At 45.3% G+C, this 10,176-nt stretch overlaps 1 protein-coding gene across 2 annotated transcripts in view; it reads right to left on the bottom strand.

Annotated features, from left to right (window-relative positions):
• The window catches only part of ncmap (non-compact myelin associated protein), an 86,644-nt gene extending 81,194 nt beyond the window's left edge, over nucleotides 1-5,450 (bottom strand). Inside the window, exon 1 of one of the 2 annotated variants that reach the window (XM_078237913.1) lies at nucleotides 4,893-5,450. The gene's annotated coding sequence lies outside the window, so the exon portion shown is untranslated. The remainder of the gene's footprint in view (nucleotides 1-4,892) is intronic. The other variant, XM_078237914.1, reaches the window with a different exon arrangement.
• Between the last annotated feature and the right edge of the window lie 4,726 nt (nucleotides 5,451-10,176).

Raw genomic sequence — 10,176 nt, 5'->3', positions numbered from 1 at the left:
AACCCTAATGCCATTATCCTTTGTAGCCAAGATGGTTCAGTAGATGCTGAACGCAGTATTGTAAACTGACTTGGTGAGCCAGACGGACCCGTCACCCCCCTCCTCCTCCCCTCCTCCCCCTCCCCCCCCCTCCTCCCCCCCCTCCTCCCCCCCTCCTCCTCCCCTCCTCCCCCTCCCCCCCCCCCTCCTCCCCCCCTCCCCCCTGATATTATGTTACACTTATAGTATTGTGTGCAGTTCAGGTTACCATATCATATAAAAAAGATAAGGGTGAGGTTGCGGGGTTAGAGTTAGGGTTAGGAAAGACTTAAGAGGATGATACCAGAATTGCAAGGTCATGCCTATCAGGAAAGAATGAATAGATCGCCCTGTTTTCTCTGGGCTGACCTAGCAGAGATATTTGTAGTTGTAAAAGATTTTTATGAGAATAGCTACAGACGTATGCTTCCTCTGGTGGGCAGGAACAGGACCAGAGGCCATAACATAAGAGCGTCACCAAGAAATTAAATAGTAAATTCAAAAGAAACTCCTTCACATGGAGACTGAGAATGTAGAACTCACTGGCACAGAGTACAGTAGTTGAGGGATATGGTATAGTTGCAGTTAAGGGGAACCTAGAATAAGCATATGACGGAAAAGGGAACACAAGGCTATGTTGTTAAGAGTTAGTTGAGGAAGGACTGCAGAAGGGTGGAGAGAAACATAAACACTGGCTTGGACTAATTGTTTCTGTGCTGTGTCATCTGTGTAATTCTATGTACATCCACCACCTATTTACATGTTCCGCGAATCTGTCTATTGTTTCCCAAACCCCTTTTTGTGTCATCAGCAAATTTAGACTGAGTACTCCCTCTGACTGAGTCCAAAACATTGATATCCATCGAAGCCTGGAAGACATTTTTCCTCCAATTCCATTACTGGAATGTTTATTAATTCCAATCCTTGGCTCCCAGACCAACCAACAAACTCGATGCACGCTTTACATTTCCCTTTATAAGTCTGAATTGCAACAAGTCTCCTGTGAGACATTCATTGAAAGACTTCTGAACTGTCAGAAACACAACTGCTGCTGCATACCACTTATACATCTGCCTTCATTAAAGCTTAAAGCTTATTTATTAGTCACAAGTAGGCTTACATTAACACTGCAATGAAGTTACTGTGAAATTCCCCTAGTTGCCATATTCCGGCGCCTTTTCGGGTCAATGCACCTAACCAGCATGTCTTCAGACTATGGGAGGAAACTGGAGCACCCGGAGGAAACCCACACAGACACGGGGAGAACATGCAAACTCCACACAGACAGTGACCCAAGCCGGGAATTGAACCTGGGTCCCTGGCGCTGTGAGGCAGCAGTGCTAACCACTGTGCCACCGTGTCACCCATCACTTCTTCAAAGGAATCTATTAAACTTGTTCAACTTGTCTGTGATAAATTTATGACGGCTGATCTCGATTAGCCCTGGCATTTCAAAACTCTCAGCTCTTTTTATCTCAAATTATAGATGTAAAGATGTTGCCCACTGTTGATACTAGAATAACTGGTTTTTCATTCTCAAAGGTGTTATAAATATTACTGTCCAGTCCTCCAGCAACATTTGCATATTTAAGGCAAATAAAAAAATTATTATTTATTATTTCCTTTTTCAACAGCTTAGCCTGCATGCCATCCATGCCTACTGACTTAACCACCTTGTTTTCTCGAATCATTTTCTGGATCAACCATTTCTCTGGTTATCTCAAACAATTGCAGCATTCACTAATACCCCTACATTCTCACCAGCACTGACACGTCCAACATTCCATCCCTATGTTCCTACCCTCGGCTAAACTATCATTTTACTTTTAATACTTTTATAATAGCCTTAATAATGCCTTTATCATATGCCCTTTGAATGTGGTTTTCGACTTCTCTACCACAATCTAGGGGCCTCACTATTTTCTTTAATATTATGAACCTGCCTCCTTTTGAACATGGGTTTAGTTTTAATCTCTACTTATCGACAAAATTTCACCCTTTGATATGTTCTATTTTTGCCTCACAGGAACATGTCTATTTTATACTCTATCATATATTTGAAGGCAACCCACACTCTGCAATCTTGTTTGCTGACTTAAAAGTTAATCCCTGCTGTACCTGAGCATTATATAACAATCTGAATTGCTCCATATCGTGACACTGCCACCCTATATATTTACCCATGTTCTAAAAGTCATATATCACAGCAGGCCGCTATCTGTTCTATTCATGTTACACAACACATCACCAAGAGTAATGCACAAAAATCACATACATGCCATAAAAAAGTACCAACACATCACGGTGTGCCATTTAATTTGCGAAGATAGTCAATACTGACACATGCAATAGGCTGAAATACAAATATTGCATGTGAGCCACGTTTATAAACATGCATTCCTGAATCAAACACAGTCAGACCTTCAAGGGTAATCAATATCTGCATGCTACCCCTCAGCAAAATCATAGGAAAACACAATATCCCTCTCCACACGTATGCTGAAGACACTCAGTTCTAACTCACCATCAGCTATCTCGACTCCTTCATTGTCTCTGAACAAACATATTGCTTGTCCAACATCCAATATTGGATAAGCAGAAATCTCCTCCAACTAAATATTGAGGAGACTCACAGAAATGTTACGGCAAAGAAGGAGGCCATTTGGCCCACTGTGTCTGCTCTGGCTCTCCAAACGATCGTCATGGCTTAGTGCCATTTCCCTGCCTTTTCCTCGTGTCCCTGCACATTGTTTCTGTTCAATTAATTTTAAAAGACAGAAGGCATTATGTTTGGATCCCCACAACAAACTCATTCTCTAACGCACTGACGAAGGGTCATCCAGACTCGAAACGTAGGCTCTGTTCTCTCTCCACAGATGCTGTCAGACCTGCTGAGGTTTTTCCAGCATTTTCTGCCTTTTGTTCCATTCTCTAGCCACTGATGCACCCTTTACCTGGAAACTGTCTCAGGTGGAACCAGACTTTTGTAAACTTGGTGTTTATTTGATGCTTAAATGAATTTCCATCCACATATCTACACTGCCATTAAGCATATGTTTCCACCTCTGTAACATTGCCTGCCCCTGGCCCTCTTTTTGTTCCTCAGCTGCTGGAACCCTCATCTGCATCTTTGTTAACTCTGGAAGTGGCCACTCCTTGGGTTGGCCTCCCACATTCTATCCCACCAACCAGCAACATCCCCCCAACACCCATCCCGTAAACTTGAGGTCATGGAAAACTCTGCTGGGTTCTAACAAGTGCCAAGCCTTGTTCACCCATCACCCCAATGATTCACAGAATTATTATGGCACAGAAGGAGGTCATTCGGCCCCTCGTGTCTGCACTGGCAGGCATGGTGGTTGCTGACTACATTGGTTAAGGTTATGGCAATGCCCTTGGTTGTAAAGTTCTTGCCCTCCACAGCCTCAAAATCCTCCATGGCCTTGCCATTCCATACCTTCTCCAGCCCTACAATCCTACCTGTGCTTCCCCCAATTCTGTCCTCTTCAGCCTCCCTGATATGAACCACTCCACTGTTGGCACCCGCGCCAACAACTGCCAAACCCTTGAGCTTTGGGGCGGCAAGGTGGCACAGTGGTTAGCACTGCTGCCTCACAGACTCCAGGGATCTGGGTTCGATTCCCGGGTTCACCGTCCGTGCAGAGTCTGCACATTCTCCCTGTGTCTGCGTGGTTTTCCTCGAGGTGCTCTGGTTTCCTCCCACAGTCTGGAAGATGTGCTGATTAGGCTATGCTAAATTCTCTCTCAGTGTACCCGAACAGCTGTTGGAGTGAGGCGGCTCAGGGATTTTCATAGTAACTTAATTGCAGTGTTAATGCACTAATAAACAAAACTTTTTTTAAAACTTTGGAATTTCCTCCCTAAATCTGTCTCCTTTCTTCTTCCCACTCAGACACCCTTAAAGCGAATCTCCACCACTACCCTGACCATCACCCAAACCAGGCTCCCATCCATTGACTCTGTCGACACTTCCCGCTGCCTCAGCAAATCAGCCAGCATAATTAAGGACCCCATGCACCCTGGACATTCTCTCTTCCACCTTCTTCCTTCGGGGAAAAAGATACAAAAGTCTGAGGTCACGTACCAACCGACTCAAGAACAGCTTCTTCCCTGCTGCCATCAGACTTTTGAATGGACTTACCTTACATTAAGTTGATCTTTCTCTACACCCTAGCTATGACTGTAACACTACATTCTGCACTGTCTCCTTTCATTCTCTATGAACGGTATGTTTTGTCTGTATAGAACGCAAGAAACAATACTTTTCACTGTATGTTAATACATGTGACAATAATAAATCAAATCAAATCTATGTGGCTGGGTGTCAGAATGCTGCAGTCTTGTCCAGGGTGCTGTGTAAATGCAGGGTTTTTGTTGTGGGATATCGCACATTAATACACTGCGTGTAGCTGAATGGGTGCTTTCTGTTCTATCAGGTAGAAGAAGGGGCTCAGAGCCTCGAAAGCTTGTGTGGCTTTTGCTACCAAATAAACCTGTTGGACTTTAACCTGGTGTTGTTAAACTTCTTACTATCAGGTACGGCAGGATTGAAAAGTTTAACTTCCATCGTTTAATAAATCTCATCTGATCCTCTCAGTGAAATCACTCCCTGTTGTTCATTACTCCCAGAGCAATTTCACCACGTTTGTCAGAGTCTCGCAACTCAAAAAAAGCCAAAACCCACCTCACACAGCAAAACAAAAGCAATCTCCTCGCTGCAGGGGATTATTTCTGACTCAATGATCCTGAATAAACACCGACTGATTGCCCTGTTGGAGCCCCCAACCCACCACATTCCTCTCCAGCAGCCTAACGCCGACGATTAAGCCACATTCACAATCAAAAGTCTTTACCTGTCTCTCTCCCAATGTTGCTGCCTCCGAGTCCTGTCCTTCCCTCGCCAGGTAAAACCCTGGCACCTCGGTGGAGTTTCTTTCTCTCTCTCTCTCCCCCTGTTGCTGGTGGAGAGGGGGGTGGGGGGGCAGTGTGTTGGGAACTGACCTCCTGGTGGGGTTTAAAAGTTGCTGCCACTCTTGCTCTGTGGTGGTGTTGCAATGAATGTGCCGTGACCCAGCCGGGCAGGTTCAGCAACTTTTCCCGTCTCGACAGGTGATTACAAGCAAGACACAATCCGCCCTGCCGGATCCCTGCAGTCACTTCATCAGCTGCTGCCTTGCTGTGCTAAAGAAAAGAAGTCCCACACTATTAAAGAGAGAAAGGAGGGGCAGGGGGAGAAGATGACTTTCATTCAGTCAATGCTCTCTCTCTCCTGTGCCTTTCCCTCTGGTGCCTACAATATCAGCAAAGACCCCACTGCCCACCAGGATGTCCCACAGTTCTGCACACAGCCAATGGTCTATTTCTGGGACTCAGTCTGTGGCTTCCTCTGTAATTCTACATCACAGAAGTCTAAAAATAACCTTTTTTTTTCTAATGTGATCTCTGATTGAATGTAGTGACAAAGGTTAATCCTAGCCCCACACAGGACAGGAATGTATTTGCTAATTGAACTGAATAGGCCGCTGTGTTAGGGTGGCTAAACAATGAGTGCCACAGTTAGTGTGTTGTCACACAGAAAAAGCAATATTCCCTGACTGAGTTCTAAGAGGTCCTTCATTAAATAAATATTTATGTATTTGAACAGTCCTTTTGGTTAATAAAAAACATCTTTAATAGTTTCGGAAGGTCTATTGCATTATTCGATCACCATCGGTGCTGAACTGCCTCACAGTCTGGTAAGGAATTGCATGTGGACTGGATGAATACATCCATTCATTAAGCAGGGAGGTAACTGAACATTTGTCTCCTGCAGGGTTCACCTATTCTAAACAGTGAGTATTGCTGGATTTGGTTTCATAAGGTGCACCAGCTGTCCAACCCACCCCCCCCCCCCCCCCGCCCCCCTCACTACCCCTCAAGGGATCAAGAACATAGAACATAGAACAGTACTGCACAGTACAGGCCCTTCGGCCCTCGGTGTTGTGCCGAGCTTTGTCCGAAACCAAGATCAAGCTATCCCACTCCCTTTCATCCTGGTGTGCTCCATGTGCCTATCCAATAACCGCTTGAAAGTTCCTAAAGTGTCCGACTCCACTATCACAGCAGGCAGTCCATTCCACACCCCAACCACTCTCTGAGTAAAGAACCTACCTCGGACATCCCTCCTATATCTCCCACCATGAACCTTATAGTTATGCCCCCTAGTAACAGCTACATCCACCCGAGGAAATAGTCTCTGAACGTCCACTCTATCTATTCCCCTCATCATCTTATAAACCTCTATTAAGTTGCCTCTCATCCTCCTCCACTCTAAAGAGAAAAGTCCTAGCTCCCTCAACCTTTCCTCATAAGACCTACCCTCCAAACCAGGCAGCATCCTCTTCACTCTCTCCAATGTTTCCACATCCTTCTTATAGTGAGGTGACCAGAACTGCACACAATATTCCAAATGTGGTCTCACCAAGGTCCTGTACAGTTGCAGCATAACCCCACGGCTCTTAAACTCAAACCCCCTGTTAATAAATGCTAACACACTATAGGCCTTCTTCACGGCTCTATCCACTTGAATGGCAACCTTCAGAGATCTGTGGATATGAACCCCAAGATCTCTCTGTTCCTCCACATTCCTCAGAACCCTGCCGTTGACCCTATAATCCGCATTCACATTTGTCCTACCAAAATGAATCACCTTGCACTTATCAGGGTTAAACTCCATCTGCCATTTTTCGGCCCAGCTCTATCAATGTCTCTTTGCAGCCTACAATAGCCCTCCACCTCATCCACTACTCCACCAATCTTGGTGTCATCGGCAAATTTACTGACCCACCCTTCAGCCCCCTCCTCCAAGTCATTGATTAAAATCACAAATAGCAGAGGACCCAGCACTGATCCCTGTGGTACACCGCAGGTAACTGGTCTCCAGTCTGAAAATTTTCCATCCACCACCACCCTCTGTCTTCTATGAGATAGCCAGTTACTTATCCAATCGGCCAAATTTCCCTCTATCCCATACCTCCTTACTTTCTTCATGAGCCGACATGAGGGGAACCTTATCAAATGCCTTACTAAAATCCATGTATACGACATCAACTGCTCTACCTTCATCTACACACTTAGTTACCTCCTCACAGAATTCAATCAAATTTGTGAGGCAAGACTTACCCTTCACAAATCCGTGTTGACTATCCCGGATTAAGCTGCATCTTTCCAAATGGTCATAAATCCTATCCCTCAGGATCTTTTCCATTAACTTACCGACCACCGAAGTAAGATTAACCGGCCTATAATTACCAGGGTCATTCCTATTTCCTTTCTTGAACAGAGGAACAACATTTGCCACTCTCCAGTCCTCTGGCACTGTCCCCATGGACAGTGAGGACCCAAAGATCAAAGCCAAAGGCTCTGCAATCTCATCCCTTGCCTCCAAAAGAATCCTCGGATATATCCCATCTGGCCCAGGGGACTTATCGACCCTCAGGTTTTTCAAAATTGCTAATACATCTTCCCTCAGAACATCTACCTCCTCCAGCCTATCAGCCTGTATCACATTCTCATCCTCAAAAACATGGCCCCTCTCCTTGGTGAACACTGAAGAAGAGTATTCATTCATCCCATAAGATTTCTTAACTACCTTATCTATCTGTCCTGCTGTCTTTAGAGATTTATGGACATACACACCAAGGTCCATCTGATCCTCTGTACCTCCTAGCATCTTATCATTCATTCATAGTATCCATGCACAAGTTTCCACTACTATCCTTGACTGGCCCTAACCTCACCCTGGTCATTCTTTTATTTCTCACATAAGAGTAAAAAGCCTTGGGGTTTTCCTTGATCCGACCCGCCAAGGACTTCTCATGCCCCCTCCTAGCTCTCCTAAGCCCTTTTTAAATCTCATTCCTTGCTACCTTGTAACCCTCAAACGACCCAACTGAACCTTGTTTTCTTATCCTTAGATCATTCTTCATCTATGAATTGTGCTGTTCTGTAATGTGAGGCATTTCAGCCACATATGACATATCAGTAACCTTTCCAGCCTGGGCCACTAGATCACGATCAGCGAGACCACTGCACTGCAGTTTCCACGTAAGGCGGGCAGGAATTATGCACAGTGACCCCCAAAACGCTTGTGGAAAATCCTGCCAATGTCACGTTAAAATTTGCCTTGTACACTCGGACCGGGCAGGCTGTAATCACGGTCTCAAGCTGTTTGTCAGCCTCCCTAGCCTTCAGTTTGGGTGGCAACAGAGATACTAAAGTTAGCTTTAATATCCCTGGAAAGGGAGAACAGAAAGCAATCTCTGCTGTAAAGAAGGGAAGAACAGCATTTATACAACATCTTTCGCATTTTCCAGATATCCAATTAAGTACTTCTTGAAGTCATAGTCATAGAGTTTTACAGCACAGAAAGAGACCCTTCGGCCCATCGTGTCACACTGGCCATCAAGCACCTATCTATTCGAATCCCATTCTCCCGCACTTGGGCCATAGCCTTGTATGCTATGGCATTTTAGGTGCTCATCTAAATGCTTCTTAAATGTTGTGAGGGTTTTCTCCTCTACCACACCTTCAGGCATTGAGTTTCCGATTCCCATCACCCTCTGGGTGGAAATGTTTTTTCTCACATCTCCTATAAACCTCCTGCCCCTTAACGTAAATCTATGCCCACTGGTTATTGACCCCTCTGCTAAGGGGAAAAGTTCCTTCCTATCCACCCTATTTATGCCTCTTACGATTTTATACACCACAATCTGGTCCCCCCTCAGCCTTTTCTGCTCCAAGGAAAATGATCCCACCTAACCAGTCCCCCTTGATGGCTGAAATGCTCCAGCCCAGGCAACATCCTGGTGAATCTTCTCTACACCCTCACCAGTGCAATCACTTCCTTCCAATAGTGTGGCAACCAGAACGGCATGCAGCAATTCAGCTGTGGCCTAACCAGCATTTTATGCAGCTCCATCATAACATCCCTGCTCTTACATTCAATGCCTTGGTTAATAAAGGTAAGTATCCCATAAGATTTCTTAACTACCTTATCTATCTGTCCTGCTGTCTTTAGAGATTTATGGACATACACACCAAGGTCCATCTGATCCTCTGTACCTCCTAGCATCTTATCATTCATTCATAGAAATCATAGAAATCATAGAAACCCTACAGTACAGAAAGAGGCCATTCGGCCCATCGGGTCTGCACCGACCACAATCCCACCCAGGCCCTACCCCCAAATCCCAACATATTTTACCCACTAAACCCTCTAACCTACACATCTCAGGACACTAAGGGGCAATTTAAGCAAGGCCAATCAACCTAACCCGCACATCTTTGGCATGTGGGAGGAAACCGGAGCACCCGGAGGAAACCCACGCAGACACGAGGAGAATGTGCAAACTCCACACAGACAGTGACCCAAACCGGGAATCAAACCCAGGTCCCTGGAGCTGTGAAGCAGCAGTGCTAACCACTGTGCTACCGTGCCGCCCAACTGTGCTACCGTGCCGCCCATTGTATATTCCCTTGCCTTGTTAGTCCTACCATAATGCATTTACGGGGTTAAAGTCCATTTGCCACTGTTCTGCCCATCTAACCAGTGTGTCTGCATCACCCTATAATCTAAGGCTTTGGCCCTCACTGTTTAGCACGCCACCAATTTTTGTGTCACAGTGTCGTCACAGTTAGCAATGTAGGAAATGCAGAAACCAATTTCCACAGAGCAATCTCCTGCTAAATTGTAATGAGATAATGACCAGGATTTTATTTTGTGGTGTTGATTGAAGGTTAAATGTTGAGGGATTTCCCTTCTCTTTTTCAACAGTGCCATCTTTCAAAAATGTTTGAAGTCCACCCAAGGAGACAGACAGGGCCTCAGTTTAATGTCTCATCTGCAAAGCGGCATGTCCAACAAAGTAGAAATGGTCGAGAGCTTCAAGTTTTTAGGTGTCCAGATCACCAACAAACTGTCCTGGTCCCCCCCCATGCTGACACTACAGTTAAGAAAGCCCACCAACGCCTCTACTTTCTCAGAAGACGAAGGAAATTTGGCATGTCAGCTACAATCTCACCAACTTTTACAGATGCACCATAGAAAGCATTCTTTCTGGTTGTATCACAGCTTGGTATGGCTTCTGCTCTGCTCAA

This window comes from Mustelus asterias, chromosome 21 (assembly GCF_964213995.1).
Source record: "Mustelus asterias chromosome 21, sMusAst1.hap1.1, whole genome shotgun sequence".
NCBI lineage: Eukaryota > Metazoa > Chordata > Chondrichthyes > Carcharhiniformes > Triakidae > Mustelus > Mustelus asterias.
This window is presented reverse-complemented; position numbering and strand designations above follow the sequence as displayed.